The sequence below is a fragment of the Lissotriton vulgaris genome, chromosome 3_1 (assembly GCF_964263255.1).
Source record: "Lissotriton vulgaris chromosome 3_1, aLisVul1.2, whole genome shotgun sequence".
NCBI classification, from domain to species: Eukaryota; Metazoa; Chordata; class Amphibia; order Caudata; family Salamandridae; genus Lissotriton; species Lissotriton vulgaris.
This window is the reverse complement of record NC_141689.1, coordinates 664115366-664136157: the sequence shown is the minus strand read 5'-3', so window position 1 is coordinate 664136157 and position 20792 is coordinate 664115366.

Genomic DNA, 20792 nt, shown 5'->3' with positions numbered 1-20792 from the left:
CGTCTTATATTAATTATTTTTGGGATGTGTTAACGTGTGAGTAGTATCACACCAAAGAATTACTGTATAGGAAATGAATAACATTTTATATGCTATGATTTAAAATGAGAAGATAAAATATGAAAAAATAATGATCCTATGATGGATAAAATATGGTGAATAAAACCAAGTACAATTAATTGAAACTGAGTAAAACTGTGATTTAATTCAAGAAAAGTAGTCTAATTAGTTTTGGCTGTGCATCAGGTCAGGGAGTAAATGTTGTTTACTACCCGCTCTATTAAGGTTCCTTACACATAGGGGATAGGCAGCCCCATGACACCTGATAGCACGCAATAGTTTGAATAGTTTGAACCATAAGCACAACGTAGAATTGAAGAGCTAGCAACAATAAGGTGTGCCAAGTGCCTACTCTTCCCTAAAATTTAGTAGTCATAACTGCCCACTTTGGCCAGAGCACCCACATTAAACAATGTCTACTTTTGATAGTATAGCAAGCACTACAGAAAACAGAGCGAACACTAAAGCTTTTACAGAAGACCAAGCAAAAGAAATCTATGGATTAATCAAGGCCACAAAAAGTTTTGAGTCCCACCAAGGCTCATCAATACAACAATTGAAACATATGGAGTTTATCATGCGTAGAGAACTTAATCAACGTCTGCACGCAACTACACTCATCCAATATCATAAACATCAATGGATTCCCAGAGGGCTAAGACTGGCTATTAAACCTCTCCTGTTCAGACTACAACATAACAAAATATTTATGGACAAGTGGTATTCAGTGTTGAATAAATGCTCCCTCGATTTAATTCTTTTAATAGTAGAAGAGCTCGCAAAGACCATAAAAGAATTGGAGGAAGAGATCTTCAATTTACAACGAGATTTATCAAAAAGATTTGAAAACAAAGAATGGGACAAAAATCTTGAGGATATCAATAAACGGTTGGAGCAATATGAAAAAGACCTACAAGAAAGAAAATTAAGAAAATTTAAACGAGACACCATAGATTACCGCTTAAATGAGGTATACACATGGGCTGAGATGTATGCTCAAAGAAGACCACAAAAGAAACAATACACATCATCCAACGAGAGTGTTGTGTCAGACAGCGAAATAGCAGCATCCAGAGCACCAATTCAAAGCAAAGAACCAACGACTTCCAATGAACAAGAACAATCAAAACAAAAGGGAGCAACATCTGAAGAACCTTCTTTTTTGTTACAGGGCTCAGAAATAACCCAACAGCCGGATCTATCAACGCAAAAAACGAGTATAAACGTTCAAAAACCCGTAGAGGAAAAACAAAAAGAGAAGAAAACACCATATTTGAGGAGCGAGAAAACATCGTAATTAACATCTCTTCAACCCAATTGTCTAAGAAGCAAATAGAAGTGCTAAATAAAGGGACGTCTTTTGTACGGACGTACAACTCCAATTTACCAGAGACTGAAATAGCATTCTACAAATTCATGAGAACCATCAGATTACGCCATTTTTTCAGTAATGTATTACCCGAACCTACACCAACGATCACAAAGGAATACATAGAGTGTAAACCCAAAAGCACATTTACAGCACCTACGTTACATAACACCATTGACATGTTTGAGAAATTAGTTTTACAAGACTTTCAGAAACTGTACTTCCAAATAAAGAACAAAACTAACTTTTCCAAGCATGAGAGGAAAACCTAACAACAACTAGCAGAAATGGAAACTTAGAATTCCAAAGAGCAGACAAAGGAGGTGCTCTGATAATAATGGATGCTTCATTCTACAAAAAGAAAGTTAAAGAACATTTGATGGACGACACTACGTACCTACCACTTGAAATGGATCCCACCAATGAAATAAAAAGGACGTTAGAAACTATACTACAAAATGCCCTCACCATGGGGTGGATTTCGACAACGACCCTACAATTCCTCACAGAAACAGAACTCAAACGACCTCACATGTACATGCTCCCTAAAGTGCACAAGAATCTAAAAGACCCACCCTTTAGACCCATTGTTTCGGGAGTAGGATCAATCTTTGAGCCTCTAGGCAAATATATAGATTTTTTTCTTCAGAAATTCGTAACCCAATGGAAAACCAACATCAAGGATACCACCGAATTCCTCAACCTACTAAGAAAAGTAACTCTTGAAGACACACAAGAATGGACATTCTGCACAATCGACGTAAGCTCACTTTATACGTCTATACCATTAAAAGAAGGAATAGAAGCCATTGAATGGGCTCTACTACAATTAGAGGAGATTGGAGTCAACAAAATATTCCTTCTGGAGTTATTACTCTTCTGTTTACAGCACAGCTATTTTCACTTCGAGGAAAAATTCTTTCTACAAATCAGTGGAACTAGTATGGGTTTTGGAGGAGCGCCAACGTACACGAATATATTTATGGCGCAATTCGAGGAGCAACATATTCTAACAGACACTAAATGGAATACTTCACTACTCATGTATCGTCGATTCATAGACGACATATTCTTAATCTGGAAAGGATCAAAGGAGACACTGGAAAGCAACATCGTGGAATTAAATCAGAAAAATCCAAGAATAAAATTCACTCATACAATAAATAATGAGGAAATATCCTTTTTGGATGTGAAAATCACAAAAAGAGAAATGAAAATACACACACAAACGTTCGTCAAATCAACTGACCGCAACAACACATTACTGTTCAAAAGCTTTCATTCACCTCAACTGAGAGAAAATTTACCTTATTCTCAAATGTTGAGAAGCAAAAGAATTTGTTCCACAGTTGAAACTCAGCAAGAAGACATACGAAGAATCAAAACAAAATTCAAACAAAGAGGATATCCTATTACTTGTATTGACAAAGCTGAAGAAAAAGCAAACACATTGAGTCGTGAAAGTTTACTGTCAAGAACCAAGAAATCATCTTTGAAGTCCAATAACATCTTCGTCTCTAAGCATTCAACCAAATCCCGAAACATCAAAAAAATTATATTGAAAAGATGGGAATTATTACAACAAGATGAGGACTTTCACAATATATTTCAAGAAAAAACTATTTTCGCATACACAAGAAGCAGGAACCTTAAAGAAGAATTGAATAACAAAAGAAAGAAAGAAACACTACAACACAAGGGAATGAAGAAATGCAGCAACTGCACACACTGTAATAATGTCATGCAACAATCTTTTGTATCTCACCCTAGAACCGTAGAACAAATACCACTCAGATTACCAGCAGATTGCAATTCTAATTTTGTAATTTACAGTATAAAATGTACCTGTGGACTCATGTACATCGGTAAAACTGAAAGAAAGGTGAGAATCAGAATTGGAAAACATAAAAGCATGATAAGAAATAAGATCACTAACTCCAATCTAGTAAACCACTGGTTACAAATGCACCATAACATTTCACAGTTAAAATTTATGGTAATTGAGAAAATAGAAATCAAACCAGGAAGGAATAATCAAAAATTCTTGTCCCAAAGGGAAGTTATGCTAATCAAAAAATTCCAAACTATGGAACCGTTAGGGCTAAATGATAAATTGGACATGGGTTGTTTTCTATAACTGAACAGTAGCAATACAAAAGACTCTGAAGGTGCAGTCAACATAGTCTAAGACATGTGATGTTTTCCATTAATGATATGTATAAGCACAAAACACTAGCAATGTATAGGAATCATGTGTTAAACATTGTTGATCTGATATTGTAAACTAACAATATACATACTGTGTAACAATTGCAACATTGAATATCAGAATTACAGAAATCTATGCATGAGACTATCCAAGTGACATATGTACATCAACATTATTGTTGATAGGAGACAACGTATATTTTTAGGAGCACGCTACTTTATACTTACAATAATCTTCCCATCCTATTATAGGTTTTATCTACAACTAAAATACACAGGCATTATGATAAGCAAGGGTTCATTCGTTATTATATCTTTAGTTTTTTCAGATTCAACATACGGACTAGCTGTTCATAAGGAGAATATAGGAACACACTTAAATGTTTCAGACATCTCTCACTATCATTAAAAAGTCCTTCAATCTGTAATCCTATATCATCCTATAACCCTCAAGGTCCTACTACAACAGTGTTCGTTCACTCTTTTAAAATGGCGACTGCATTACACAATAACTCCGAGTCATCAGATAGGAAGCATTCTTAATGGAAAGCTACGCGTTTATAATCTCGCGAGATCCCAGTCTGCCGGATTCCTCCAGCAGACGGAGTAATTGACGAAATAACGCCAGCCGCGAACACTACCGTGAACCGGTAAGCAGCTACTAATATTTACGCGCAGTGAGTTTTAGAACTCCACATTCAATTAGTTAAGTCCTGAACCCACTCTTATTTAATCTCACATAGAAGCGAGTACGAACAAAACTTTGATTTCACTTCCCGCAGATACAAGCAGGAACCCCATCAAATATAACGAGGTATGAGAAGCACAACATACGACACCCGTATATAACAGTGTTCGGCGAGTTCCCATAGTATTACAGCAGTTTCATTTATTTTTTCACAGCTTCGTGCATTCTTAAATAGTTAGACGTGGCGATTTTTTCACGAAAACAAAACTGAACGATCAGGTAAAACCCCTCCACATAAGATGACTATGCCTTTATGTATCAGTGCGCACTAGCAGTTTCAATTAGAGTTATGTAATACAGAAAGCATTCAATCTGTTTTTCAGTAAGGAAGTTTTATATCATTCAATCAGCATCAGTTTTTAACCCTTGCACCTCAAAGATGTTTCCTTGCAGTCATATATCACATGGAAGCATTTCCAAGCATTAGAACTAGTTTTAAACAAGTTAAATAGCAATGCAGCATTTGCAAATAGAACTCTATGAATTATAAACCATTAAGAATAGTGGCCAACAACCATCAACTCATTATTTACAGATATGCAGTCCGATTAGCAGTGAGATAAACCCTCAGGCACAGATTATTAAGTTGTTCAAAGGCAGCAATGGTGGTTGATTTGAAACGGAATGTGAACCTTGATTAGATTTGTATAATGTACATACAGAGAGAAGCATATAAAGTGATATATAATGTATTTCATTTACAGGACGGCTCCCGAAGAAGGGACTGGGTCCCGAAATGCATCGGGCCAACCACCTCTCAACCGTCTTATATTAATTATTTTTGGGATGTGTTAACGTGTGAGTAGTATCACACCAAAGAATTACTGTATAGGAAATTAATAAGATTTTATGTGCTATGATTTAAAATGAGAAGATAAAATATGAATAAATAATGATCCTATGATGGATAAAATATGGTGAATAAAACCAAGTACAATTAATTGAAACTGAGTAAAACTGTGATTTAATTCAAGAAAAGTAGTCTAATTAGTTTTGGCTGTGCATCAGGTCAGGGAGTAAATGTTGTTTACTACCCACTCTATTAAGGTTCCTTACACATAGGGGATAGGCAGCCCCATGACACCTGATAGCACGCAATAGTTTGAATAGTTTGAACCATAAGCACAACAGAGAATTGAAGAGCTAGCAAAAATAAGGTGTGCCAAGTGCCTACTCTTCCCTAAAAGTTAGTCAAAATGTTACCTTCCCACACACTCAATTTATTTATTTCTTTTTTCCTCGCTATCGAGCGATCCTCCTTTGCAAGCTGGGTTGCAGTTCGATGACGGCAGCCTGCTTTAGCCTGATGCCTCGTTGACTCCTTGAGGTCTTTGATTTCATTGTCAATGGCAGAGAGCTCCTGAGCTTTCAGTGGGGCAAACCTGGATTTTAGACCAATTTGCGGACTTGACTCATTGTGGGGCTTGGTGAACTGATGGAGCTTTTTACCAAATGTTCTCAAATGTCTGGATCCTCTTCCAGAATGTTTCTTGGGGTTCCTTGGGGGTCCTTGATGGTCCACACCCCCACCCAAGGGTCCAGAAGCTCTGAGTGGCCTCTTGGAGGTTGGAGCTACACTTCCCGCAATGCACCTGTTCAAATTCTTTAAAGTCCAGGTGAAGCTTTTCAGCAAGTCTTGTCTTGGTGACGTTTTCCTGATGTTTTCTTGAAGCCCTTTCTACCTGTTGTTTTCAGGGAGTCCACTACTTAATCTGTTGAAGCAAGGCAAAGTTCTCTTTAATGAAGCCTAGAGTATGCAGCAGATGCAGTCCTTTTGAGTGAAGTCCTTTCTTGGAGCAGACTAGGGTTTCAGCATAGCAGCCCTTATTCCCTTGATATATCAAGGCAGGGATCCGAGTTGATTTGCAGCTCTCCCGTGGGTTTTGCAGTTTCTGGGCAGGCAGGAAGGGAAAATCCCTGAGCAATGGGGTTCAAGTTGCCTCATTTTTTGATGAACACTTCCTTGTGACATATTTGTGTCCCAGAATGCCCTATTTACTAGAAATCAAAATGGAGAATATCTTTCATGGAGGTTCAGGTCTGGAAAACCCAACCCACAGGTGTGGCTAACTTTTCCCAACACTCCCCTTCTAGCCCCTCTCATAATTCAATTATAGGGGCTCCCATTTGTCTGGGGTGAACGGAGGTGCGGGTGGGCCTGGATCCGGTCCAATCTGACTTTTTCCCTTTGTAGATCAGTCTGGTTACCCAATCCCCTTCCTGTCCTGGCCTCTGCATCTGCAGAACCCCTCCCACCAGATGGTCCCTTCATTACAGCTAGGCCAGTTCATACCTAATCAGGAGCTTGGCTCAGCCAGTCAAAGGCTGCCCAATCAGAAGAGGCTGCTATAGGGCTGCCTTTGGTAACTTCAGGAAAGCACAGTCTGTAACTTCTTTCCTACAACAGCTATAATAAATCTAACATTGGCAAGTGTTTGAATTTATTGGAGCTATTGCTTTGATACTTTGAATTGATGTCTTAGCTTACTTCTGTCAAACGTTAAGCTTTATCAAAATTTGATAAAGCTCTCACATGTTATCATATGGAGCTAAAACACTGCAATGAGGAGATATTTGATTGGCAGTTTTTCCCTCAACAGGGCATATAAAACATCTCCTAGGCACCAGGGGCACCTTATTGGTAACTTATATGACAGAAACAAGGTAGTTATAGACTTTTCAAGTACTTTTAAATCCAAACTCGAATTTGGACAGTTTAATTTTAAAAAATAGCCTGAAAAGCAGGGCTTCCTTTAAAAGGACAGTGGTCACCACAGCAGTGCATACTTAAGTGTATTAAAATCACTGGGGCCTCTAAACTTACATGCCCTATCAAATACTAGGAACCTATAGTTAGGATGTCAGAACCAATTGTAAATACACATAATTATCATATACCTTTTAAACAGACCACTAGCCCTGGTCTTGGTTAGCAGAGCACAGGGCACAAACAGAGTTAATAACCACCAGTACCAGTCAAAAACATGTGGGTGATTAGAGCATAAAGGATGACTTGCTCACACTTTTTTTCATAAAAGCAAGTTTCAGGTTGGACATTCAGTTAACAGGGATGCTGAGCATATTTTGAGTCTTGTGCCCATGTAAACCTTGTACCTACCACCCTGGGAAGCCTTGGTTTGCTTAACCTGTGCTACCACTGAGATTTAAGTGCTCATGGGGTAGTGCTTAGTCCAGTTGATCAGAGCCCAAAGTCGGTCGGGCCCTACAATGGAAGGAGCAAGAAGTCTTATCCCCACAGAGTTGCCCAGAAGCTGCTGCTTGCCCCTCGGCCCTCTGAAAGGGGTTCTGACAGCGATCTGATACAATGCACTTCCTTTCTTTTTTGTAGAGCTCGATGGACGGTAGACTGTCACAAATGTGACAATGTCCAGTCCACCATATTACATTATAGCCTGTTGCCCTTTTAACGTAGTGCACAGGATATCTATCATATTTTGATGTAGTATTCCATTTGCCAGGCTCCAAATAAGACCCTTTATATTCATGTGCCACTGCTGCTGTATGTATGTGTAAAACGTGCCAACTATTAATCAGCTGAGAAAGATAAAACCTTTTTGTTTAGAATGTCTGGCATATAATTAATAGGATAGCATCTGTTATGATTTAAATTGTAAGAGCTAGTGGTGTGGAAATTATTTAAATATTTACTGGTTGAATTGTGTATGTAGGAGAGCAAAATCAGAAACTTCAATCTCTAGGAACTTTAAGTGAAGATTTCCTCCAAACTCTTTCAAGATTCTTCTGTCCGTTAGCAGTGGCAATTTCATTTGTTAATTGAAAAAAATCGAAGTGCCTATGAGTATGTCATCATGACACAGAAGTCAAGATGCTAATAATAAGGATGAGGATAATGCAAGTACAGTAAAGCAGAGGAGAGGCTCAGGAATTCAGTGGGTGTGAGGGTAGGGAGCATGGCAAAGGTGTCTCATGAATCTCAATAAAGAACATGGCACATGGGAAGTGGGTGGTTCAGCTTGATTGTAATGTAAACTGACCCCCCTTGATGTCAGCAGGACTTTTCCAAACTCTGTGAGATTTGCTCTTCACAAAACACATACATTTTTCAAATAAGACTCCTACAGTTGTAAATCAAATAATGTTCCAACATCGTACACCACTTTATAGTGCTAACTAATACCAGTACTTTTTTATTTATTAATATTTTTGTATATCATGCTCATATGTCACCACACATCCTCTCCTTAGCACTGATCTCCTTCCCTGGCTGCAGACAGAAGGCCATGCATCAAGAGACACCAGAGACATCTGAGATGGATTGGGTGTACTTCTCCATTCAGAGACTGGACTGGACCCTTGATAATGGGAGGGGTGGATATTTTTTGTTTGATAATTCTTCAATCCAAAGGGTCAACTTGGGGAATGTCTTGAAAAAAGGGAAATGCTGGTAGGGTTCTGAAACTGGAGCTGGAACAGTAAATAAGTAGACATAACCTATAACAAATAACCAACACCAATTTATAAAAATATGAGTTATATCTTTGTGAATAAAATTACACCACAATGAGAAAAATCCAATGTAGGGAACCAGAGGTATGAACTTTTAGAGATAAAAAGTAAAACTAGCACTTAGTAGCAAAAAGCATTGATAGGGTTAAAAAAGTCCATGCTTGAGTGGGACAAAGTCAAGAGTTCAGGCATCCTACTATGCAACACTGTTCCACTTACTTCTAGAAGTGTTTCTTGATGCAGGAAAGTGGTCCATATCACCAAATTTGCTCTGATTTGCATTTGGGTTCAGGATGTACAACTCCCACAATAAACCTGGTCAATCAAAGTAAAAGCCAAGCACAGCTTTTCAGCTGGAGTTGTCCTTGATGATATTCCAGATATCCTCTCCAGTACTGCTCTACCTGTTGCTGATCAGGGAGTCCACTTCTTATCCTTTAAGACAAGCAACGTCCGTTTGTTTTGAAATCTTGTGAGTGGAGCAGGGCAGGTCTTCTTCGCCAGATGTTTATTTTGGGTCTCTAAGGGTCCACAAAATCAGCTAAGGGAGCAGAAGCTCGGATTTGCCTCTTGTATGTTTGGGACTACAGTTTCCACAATGCAACTAGTAAAATCCTTTAAAATCCAGGTGAAGCTTGTCAGCTGGGCTTCTTTTAATGGAGTTGATGCAGGTGACTTCTTGGAGCTCCTTTGGACCTGTTGCTTTTAGAGACTCCACTCTTTAATCCTTTTGAAGCCAGGTAAAGTCCTCTTTTGTGGCGCCTAAAGTGTGCATTAGGTGCAGTTCTTATGAGTGCAGTCCGCTTGTGGTACAGACCAGGGGCTCAGCAGGGCAGTCCTTCATCTCTTGAGATTTCCAGGCAAGTATATGAGTTGCTGGGCAGCTCTCCCATCTTTATTGCAGTTGCTGGGCTGACAATCAGGGGGGCACTCTTAACCAATGGGTACGGAACCACCCTCTACGATGACAACTTCCTTAGAAGTGTGGCATATTCTTTCCCAGAAAGCACTTCTCAACAAAAATAAAACTGGAGAAAATCTCTTTTGGAAGTTCAGGTCGGGCTAACCCAACCCACATATGTGGCTAATGTTTGCTACACTCCCCTTCCAGCACCTCTCCTAATCTAAATAGAGGGGCTCCCATCTGGCTGGGGGTGCATGAAGTAGGGGTCTGCCTGGTTCTTGTCCTCAAGGTATTTCTCACTTTGAAGATCAGTTTGGTAATCCAACCATATATTACAGAAGTGCCCCAAGCTCGCGCCAACATTGCATGCCCCAGAGGCACTTTTGTATTACAGAAGGGGCCGCAGACACTTGTGCGGCCCCGTCTGTAATACCTACAGAGCTGGTGCACTTAAAGCACCATTGCTATCTTCAGGGGGCGTTCCATCATTTGATTGGGGGCGTGCCCCATGCAAATTAGGGAATCCCTTTCCCTCTGCAGAAGGGCTGTATTACTGATGTGGGCGCAGAGGCAAAGAAGCTTTCAGGAGGCACACTGACAGTGCACCACCAAAAAGATGGCACGCTGTCAGTGCGTCCCCTGAGTGCAGCCCTCTGGAGGGGGAAAATGGGGTCACATGGACCCCCAGACATCCCCTTGCAGGCAGGTGCAGTCACTGACTGTCCCCGTCTGCAAGAAGTCCTTTAATACGCTTTAAAAGTGCAGACGGGTTACCATATGCACTGTGAAAACACAAAGGGCTTCAAAACAGATGCTCCATTTTGCACCTGCCTGGGAGCACAGCATTCCAAATAATAGGGCAGAATTTCCCTGTTTGTGCCTGGAGCACCTATTTTAAGGTGCTCAGTGTGTGAACAGGAAAAGTGCGCCCATTGCAATTTAGGGCCCAGGGTGTTTTCCTTTGTTCCAGCTTAGGCCACTCTACACCTAATCAAGAGCGCATGTCTTATCCTGTCAAAGGCTGGCTAATTAGAAGCGGCTGCTACAAGGCTGAATTGGGTAAGCTTAGGAAAGGAGTTCTATAACTACTTTCCTATAATAGTTATAATAAATCCCACCTTGTCAAGTTGCTGGATTTATTGCCTCTAATAATTTGACACTTTGTAGTATTCTTGTAGCTCACTCCAGTCTAAAGTTAGAAATGTTAACTAAAGCCTTCCCATGTTAATCAACTGCGTTAATGCACTACATTTGGGAAAAACTAAATTGGTAGTTTTTCCTTCACCAGGATATATAAAACATCTTTTTTAATGTCCTTGCTTATTTTAACATAGCGGCCTACCCTTGAGGCACCTACGGTAGACCTTAGTGGTGACCTATATATAAAAGTAAGGTAGATTAAGACTTTGGTAGTACCTTTAATTCTGAAGTCGAATTTGGACATAATTTATTTTAAAAGCAGCCTGTTAAGCGGAACTGGCTATTAAAATGACAGCAGGTATCAAAGGCGTGCACACTCAAGTACATTAAATCCAATGGGCCTCCAAACCTACATACCCTACCATATACTAGGAACTTACAGGTAGGCTGTCAGTACCAAGTGTAATTATACCTAATTACCATGTAGCTTTACCACAGAGCACAGGCCCTGGGTCTGGTTAGCAGAGTCCAGGGCACAATCAGAGTCATAAAACCAGCAAATAATAATAGCAAAAAAGGAGGCATTATTTGGGGGGGAAACTGCAAAAAGTCCTGGTTTCTCACAGAATATTTGATTAAATTAATGCATCCAACAGAACCATTTTTGCACATATTTTATATTCTACACTGTCAATGAGCTTCTCATCTGCTTCTTATTAATGAATGGTCATTTATACCTATCATTTTTAACATCTTCGTATCCTATTGGGAAGAGGCCTTCAAATGTAATTGTCTAATTTGGCTTAAATCTATCTATCTATCTATCTATCTATCTATCTATCTATCTATCTATCTATCTATCTATCTATCTATCTATCTATCTATCTATCTATCTATCTATCTATCTATCTATCTATCTATCTATCTATCTATCTATCTATCTTTCAATATATAGAGTTGTAGAAGATGTGTACCCTGTATCCTGCACCATCACGTGCCAGGGTCTACGCATGCTGAGAGAGGAGGGTATTTTGCCCTCTTGAGTAATGAATACTATGTGGCAGTATGAGGCACAGGGATCTATTGAGCAAACACTTTCACTGTAATATAGTTGCAGTTTTTTCACATTAAAATCTTAGCAGAATATATCCTATAATGCATTTATTTTCTTTGAATAGTGTGTTAAAGGTAAAAGCACAGTGAACAAGAAGAATCTTGCTTCAAGCCAAATCAGTGGTATGTAGTCTACTGCAATGTAAAATAATGCGCGTGCCAAAAAAGAGGAAAAACTGTTGATTTTTGTAGAATTGTGAGAACACTTACATGCACATGTATTTACAATAAACAATCTGTAATAGGATGTTTTTTTAATTACCAGTGCACGCCAAACAACCCATGGTTCCATGTTTGCTATCTTACACATGGGAACACGTTAGTGCACCAAGCTTCATATTTATGACCTGGTTTGTTTTGCTGGTGCAAGGTGGTGTAAGAGCGACGCAAACCTAAAGTCATATTTATGGAGCCATGCACAGCTACTTTGCGTGGCTTTGAATAACTTAAAAAATATGGATGTTGGACTTGGCCCTTATGGCAGGTTCACCCCTAGACTTTTTGCTTGTAATGGTGACCTGGTGATGGTGATTTTGGGGTTCTGCGCACTTTCACTGTGTTCCAGTAGAAAGTGCGTGCGCACTCTGAGTGCATGTGATGAGATAGGCCTGCCCTCCCATAGGAATGCATGGGGAATGTATGTGTCCCTGGTAGTTCCCGATGCGTGGGGTGTACAGGTACGAACTCGTGAGAGTGAATGCTTCGCAATGGTGTGTGTTGCATGAGTGTGCCATATGTAGAAGTGCCACTTCTAGGACTTGGCATATTAGTGTAAAATATGCCTGGCGTGTGATTGGCTGGAGCTGGCTGGTGAGCCTGGCTCCAGGAAGGCTGGGGGGGTCTGCCCGGTGGTGAGTGTGAGATTAGCATGAGTGATGTGTGGGAGGAGTGTACCTGTGTCCTGGATGGGCTGGTTTTTCCCCACACAATGCTGGCTCCGCCCCCCTGTGGTGTGACTGATGACCCTAGCCCTGCCAGTGAAAGAAAGGGGTGGTTGGGCCATCAAGGGTACTCCCAAACCAGCTGCGATTGGTTTCTCCCCCACCCTGCACCTCCAAACAAAGGATTTCAGTGTATAAAAATGGGGCTGTGTCCCCACTGAAACTGTTCTCTTCCAGGATCCTGAGGGGGCTGCTGTTGCTGCCGCTGGGCCAGAGGACCGCCACTTGGGGTGTCTCCTTGCCTGGAGACCCGGTGTGCTGGCTCTGGGCCCAGCCTTGCCCCCTGCCCCTTGAAAGGACTTTTGCTGGGCTTGTTGGCCCCTAGCGCCTGGGAGCGCTTTTGATGACCTTTTAGCGCTTAAGAGCGCTTTATTTTGCTTGCAGCACTTGGGAGCGCTGTGGTCACCCCTCTAGCGCTGGGAGCGCTTAGTCTGCGGAGGCCGGTGCCCACCCGGCATTGTCCGCCCCAAGCGAGTGCCACCTCGCTTATTTTGAGTATTTTGTCCCCTGGCAGGTGCCCACCCTGCCAGGGACCTTGCCGACAATTTTAAGTTTACCTCGAGGGAGCCCACTCCTCGGTAAACTCACCCCCCCGCGTAGAAGCGCCGGAGACGGGCCGACGCGCTGCCCGTGACGACCCGGAAGTGTTCCTGCCGGCCGGCCAATCGAAGAGCGGGCCGACCGGAAGTCCCGCCCCCGCAGCCGCGACCCGGAAGTCAGGCAGGCCGGGGACAGGACAGAGAAGCAACCGGAAGCGGACGGGAGGCCACCCCGCGATCCGGTGAGGGGAGAAGCCGGCGTCTTTCGTTTTCCCCCTCCCAGGCTCCCAAAGCGAGGAAGAGCCCAGGAGAAAGAGAGGGGAGAAGTGTGCAGGGAGCCCCGAGGAGCGGGAGCTCTCGTTAAGCAGCCGCCCGCCGCAGGAGAACCCGGTGAGTGCAGGCGCTTGCAAAGAGGAGAGGGGGGGCGTCGGGACACATTGCCGGTGTCCGCCCCGCCCCCTCTCAGTAGCGCGACCTCCGGGGGCAGAGTTGAGGGCCGCATGTGTTCCGAGCCCAGCGAGGCTCCAACGACGGGGCATTTCTTTGCTTAGAGCCCAGTGGGGCTCAGGGGGCAAAGTGCGTGGCAGAGCCCCGAGAGGCTCAAGAGCAGTCTTCTTTCCCCCCCACGCGGCCCCATGTGTGACGATCCCCGGGAGGCTCGAGAGGGCATCAAATTGTCTTGAGTCCAGGAGGGACTCCAACGAGGGGCTGCATTGCTTTGTTTTGAGCCCTGAGAGGCTCAGGGGCATAATTGATATTCAGAGCCCAGTGAGGCTCTTGAGAGACAGAGGCCCCACCATTGTGCTACCCAGTTGCCCAGCACTTTGTGGACAACTGCCACGTTTAGGCCCCCTGACATTGGACACAGGGCGTCCTAGCCCCAACAAGGCCAGAGGGCCTAGGGACAGTCACAGGTGGTGACTTACGTGAGTTTGGCGCAATTGTTCATTTTGCTTACACCTCTGAATGTATTGTGATGCATCATGTGTTTTCCTCCCTTACACCTCTGAATGAATGTTATGCATTGCATCATGTGTTATGTTCTTACACCCCTACAGGTAGTGTGATATGTAGGTCGTTGTTTCCTTCTTGTTAGTACAGGTGGTGCTAGCAGAGCCCAGGTTCCCTAGTGTAATCTCCTAAGACAGTGAGGGTTGCATAGGTGGTGCTCACCTGGTACCAGTAGTGACTGGTTGTATGTTATTTTTGCGCTACAGTAATAATTCTATGATCTAAAAAGTGCTATTTCTGAAAGTGTTACTTCTGATTCCTGACAGTGGTCCAGGTGGCCCTGTCTTGTAAATATCCCCTGTAAATTCTGCCTGTGCCTCTGGCACATTGTAAAGTGTGTGTTTTATCTAATGTGTTTTGGTGTAATACAAAGGCTATTTTTATATAACCTTGTGTGAGTTTCCTTTGTGGTGGGCCTTGGGTGTTGTTGCTGGGGTGCGTGCACAAATACTTAACTCATATCGCCTCCAAGTTTAGCCTTGCTGCTCGCGCCACCTTACCTAGAGGGCGAGTAGGGGTTATCTTGGCATGTAACTCCCTTGCCCTGACCTTAGGAATGGTGATCCCTGACTGACCTCGACGCGAGTTTTGGCCAGGCAGGGTCCCGTTTCTAACAATGGATTAATGCAATGCAGCGCAATTCGCTGCATTGCATTAATCCATATTTTTTAAGTTATCGAACAAGGGAGGTCTTCCATTGGCATGGTCTGGGTGTTTCCACGCAACTCCCATGGTTTTTGGTGCATTCCCAGATTTACCGAACCCTGGAAGATGTGCCTCCCTAGGTGAAGCGTAACAAGGTGAAAGATCTTTATTTCTCCTCATTTTTTCCTCTTTCTATGTGCGCTATATCCTGCTGCACATATAGATAGAAGAACAAGCCTCTCAGGATTGCCCCTACTTGCACAAAAACAATCCTGCCTACAACACAAGCACCCTTGCACCTATATTGATGTGAGGCTGCCAAAACAGGGCCAGTGCAAGGGCAAAGGACAGAAATGTGCCATTTTGGATACATGTGGCACATCCCTGCCCTTTCTCTGTAGCACAGGACAGCACAGCAGGTGACTTGATTCACTGCTGCACTGCCCTGCACTACAAGGGTCATAAATATGGCCTGGGTTTTTTGTTCTGCCCTTTTACTTCAATCAGTTTAGCTACATTTCGAGGGGCCTGGGTGACAATTGGGAAATGTGTTCCAGCTGACCATGCAGAAACTCTAAGCAAGCATAAACATTTTTGGGAATGAGGTTCCTTCTGTTTCACCTAAAATGTAAACGGTGTTGTATGTCAGGCATTCTATAAAACCTTAATTCTGACATCCAGGGCAGTGGAGGCTATCCAGAGATTCCTTTTGTAGTCAGGCATATAAATGCTGTAAACTAACATCAGTCTCCCTGCAGATTAATCCAAACCCAAATATGTCTCTGTTTAGAGTAGATCATTTAGGTGAAAAAGGTATGCGGTTTGCAGTGCTGCAGCTGACATCTCACACATGAGATGTTCTTTTACATGAATTGTTCCTCTGATCCAGCAGTCGCGTTATCTGAGCTTGTTGTAACTGGCCACTTCAATCCCATAGCTATGAATGAAGAGATGTAATTTCCTCATTGAAGAAAGGCCTTTTTAGGTTTCACCTCAGATTTTGCATTTGCTGTCTTTTGTGAGATATTTTGGTAGCCATCAGAACCCACCAATTGCTTAGCATGGGTTGGCTTCATCGTCCCTCATTTGCTTGCTTCTTAATCGTAAACTTACATAGGCTTTCCTTCCTCTTCTTGTGTTTGTCCCTCCCCTGGAGTATGGATGCATTTCTTGTCCTTCCAATGTTCATTTTTGAGACCCTACTTCTTTTTCCCCCTCTTTGTTGAAGGACTCAATGAGAGTGCATGTGATTCTGCATGTGATTCTGCTGTCTCAAAGGTTACAGGGATGTTATAGGTTGGAAATGATATTAAAAAAAAGAGAAATTCACTGAAAGAAAACAAAAGTTACAAAGAAATTAAAGTTAGGAAATAGAATTTAAAAAAATTTAGAAATTAACTGAAAAAACCCAAAGCTTACTGGTTATAGTTAGGTTCAGATTTTATACACACGAAACCAGAGAAATTCAGCATTTATTGTTATAGTTATCTCAAGTAACAATAAATCTTGCCCTATGTTAAATGTAACTCTAGCCCTCGCCATATACTTCTAATTATTGTTGCATATTATATCACTCATAACATATTCTTTGACATCATTGATAATATCCCTGCAAAGTCTTCAGTAAAATTACTGATGAGAAAACTATGCATGGAGGGGGCGCGAGTTATAGTAACCTTAGGGCACAAGTTATAATTACCTGAGATAACTATGGGCCCTATTATGACGGACAAAGTCCGCCCACCACCATGATGTTAAACTGGAAACTGGACCAACTGCCAGAGGTGCAGCGGTCCCGTCATGCCCGTTAGGATGCAATCCCCACCCTGGCGGTCTCATCCCGCATATTTTACATTGCGGAGGGCGGTGCTGTACAGCACCTGCCGCAATGTAAAATATGCATGTTGTGCATTGGCATTCACAACGTGACAGGCACCACGCGGTGCCTGCCACCTTGTGTATGCCAATGAAGGGGGGTACCATAAGTCCCCCAAGTCCCGCCTCCCAAGTCCCCTGGGGGGCCCATAACGGGCCCCCAAAGCATTTTCTGCAGGCCTTTCCATGGCCGCATCATCGCCATGGAAAGGCCTTTTAAAATGCACATGATAATATGGATGGCGGCGCCTGCAAGTCTCCGCCACCGTCTTGTCAGCCTTTTCCGCCCAGGCGGCAATCTGACCGGCAAAAAAGCGGTGAACAGTCTTTCCGTCCGCCTCAGTGCCCCTCGCCATACTGATATGGCGGGGGTAACACAGGTACATTTGGTGGGTGGATGGCCATCGCCGGCCTGCCGGTGGCGACCCACCCGAGATCTTAATAGGTCCCTACGTTTTAAGAAATAATGGGATCACCTGGATCAAATATGACACGGGCATGCCGAATCTCTCCGCCTCTCTCGCTGCAGCCGCTAGCGGGAAGGGTAACGCCCACACCTGTTCGAGCGAGCAGGAAAAAGATAGCCGCCACGAACCAAGGCTGGGAAGAGCCTTCGTTTCCCAGCTGGGAAACCACAGAAAGAGCCGGCAAAGAATGCCGCGGGAAAGTTCAAGACGGGCAGCTCACTCCGATCCGACCGTCCAGTGGAAAGGAGAATCACGTACAACACGAACGGCGTGTCATGTGACTATAACTGCTAGCTTCTCCAGAAAGCCTTCTGGGAGATGTAGTTCCAATCTCTGTATTTGTAGGCGCCAATGTCAGTTCCTGACAATATCTTAGTAAATTTGGCGCATTCCTGAACTCTTCATTTGACGCAGTACAACACGTTTTCTTGCCATATGGCTCAAAATATTCAGGGTTGGCTGACCTCCTGTAAAGCTACAGGGACGCAGCAAGTTGTTAAAAGCCCTTTTTTGGAAGAGCCCATCTGATCCGTTCCATTTGGAACTACCCTGGACTCTGCTGGTGGGTTCTTCTAGACAGAGTCTTGACCCCCAAGTGCTGTTTCTGAGGTCCTTGGAACTAGGTTGTGTCAATATGTACTCCTCTAACATTGTGAAAAACCTGGGACTTAGAAACTCCTTGACTCCAAAGACCTCAAGAGGAACGGGATGAAACTGACAAGTCAATCCAATGATGAAGCCTTGCAGCTGGGCCAAAGATTCAGATTGCTCCCTCTCAAAGCTCATTCTTCAATAGTAAACATTTTTAAGTAAGATGTCATAAAGAGGCTATCTGGTCTCATGAGGCCCTGTTGAGACACAGTGTCCAGCCTTGCCCCTCTCAAGGAATATGAGCTTCAAAAAAATCTGAAGGTAGAAATCTTCAAAGGGCGATGGCACCAAAAATATCTGGCCAGCAGTAGACCTTCCTTTGGCATGAATTTTGAATTTCTCTCACTAAGAGCTTTCCTGCTGTTAGAATTCGGGGTCTCTAGATGGCACAGGTAGGTACTTGTGACAAATAGGGACCCTGGCCTCTAGTCAGGGTAAGGGGGAAACACTCTTTAGATAACCCCTGCTCACCCCCTTGGTAGCTTGGCACGGGCAAACAGGCTTATCAAAGGCAATGTGTAAAGTATTTGTACCAACACTCACAGTAACACAGTGAAAACACCACAAATGGACTCCACACCAGTTTGGAAAAATGGAAATATATAATCTAAGCTAAACAAGTCCAAAACTGCAAAAATCCAACATACACATTTCAAGGATATGATTTCCATTTCGCTGTTCGTAGGGATCGTTCCATCCTCATGGAAGCGAGCTATGGTCAAGGCCCTATTGAAGAAACCCTCCCTTGACCAGGAAGTTTTTGTTAACAACCGGCCAATTTCACTCCTACCAGGGATTGCTAAAATATGTGAAAAATATGTTAATTCTGTTCTCTCCAACTTTTTGGAAGTGAATGAACGTCTTCACCCCTCTCAAAAGGGCTTTAGACCCCAACAAGGCACAGAGACAGCCTTGTTAGCTGTGGTCGAAGAATCTAGGAACATTTTAGACAGTGGCGGTCCGCAGCTATCATATTACTCGACCTCAGTGCGACACTGTTAATCATCAACTTCTGGGGTGACAGGAATTTTACTTAAATGGTTTTAGTCTTTCCTGGTAGGCAGGTCTTTCCAGGTCTTTGAGGGCAATGTTAGCTCTGAAAGAATGCCATTACGATTTAGGGTGCACCAGGGCTCCTCCCTTAGCCCCACTCATTTTAATGTCTATCTGCGCCCACTGGCCGGGGTGCTTAAACCCTTTGGGGTTAACATCATCTCCTATGCTGATGATACTCAGATGGTTGTATCCCTTAACAGTTTGGAAAATGCTAACAGCAATTTGGCCAGCTGCTTGGAAAGGATCTCCGCATGGATGGATGACTCCTTCCTAAAGCTGAATGCAGCCAAAACCGAGCTGATGCTAAAACCACTAATATAAACATCAATGCCCTCTTGCCGTAATGTTTAGGGGTGATGCCTACCCCAAAGGGCAGGATGTGGTGTGCCGAGCATTTAAGGACCTGTGGCGGCGGTATCAGGATAGCGCATTGCCAAAGTGGTTGTGTTCAGAATTAAAGGGACCGTGCAACATACAAGTCATTTTATGCAGCCTGTATCGTGATCGGGGGTTGGCCTCTTTGGTTTCAGAGAGTCAGCCCCCTACTTCCTCGCTGTCCGTGTTTGGGTGGAGGCGGAAGGACCATTAAGGGAATGGGCTGAGTGGCCAGTGAGCCCTACAGATCAAGTGGAAGGTATGCCAAGCAGGTGTGTTACTTACAGGCGGTCGGGTCAGTGAGGACATTTTCGTGTGGCTCGTGGCAGGGAGCATTGCGGGCAACTGTTTGCTTTGTGCCTAATTTCGGTGTGGGGCCCCAACATCTGCAATTGTGCAACAGGAGTAAATACCACCAGTCACAAAGTTTGAGGCCTGGCTGCACGGCGGGTTAGAGGCCAAGTGGGTGTTGTTCTGTGATGAGATTCGGCCCTTTAGGATGTTTCCCTTCTTACACAAGATGTTGTTCTGGGACTGGATCCCCGCCCTTGACTGAATGATTACACATATGCAGAAAGATAAACAGAGAGGAGCATCTTTGTACATTTTGAGTAATAGTCGATGTTCGGAAAGTATTATATAACATGAAAACTTCAGTGGAGATGCGGGGAGTTCGGTGTGCGTGCAGTCTCCCTCCTTTGCTGGGAGGTAGGGTGACCAACTGGCATGGCTACAAATTCAGGACAGTGAGTGTAAAAATTCAGGACAAAGGGTCAAAACTCAGGACAAAAATTCAGGTTAGAAGGTCAAAATTCAGGACAAAAATGTGCAACAATTGGGCCCTTTAGGATGTTTCCCTCCTTACACGAGACGTTGTTTTGGGACTGGATACCCGCCCTTGACTGAATGATTACACATATGCAGAAGGATAAACAGAGAGGAGCATCTTTGTACATTTTGAGTAATAGTCGATGTTCGGAAAGTATTATATAACATGAAAACGTCAGTGGAGATGCCGGGCATGCGGGGAGTTCGGTGTGTGTGCAGCCTCCCTCCTTTGCTGGGAGGTACAGTGACCAACTGGCATGGCTACAAATTCAGGACAGTGAGTGTAAAAATTCAGGACAAAGGGTCAAAACTCATGACAAAAATTCAGGACAGAAGGTCAAAATTCAGGACAAAAATGTGCAACAAACGGTAAG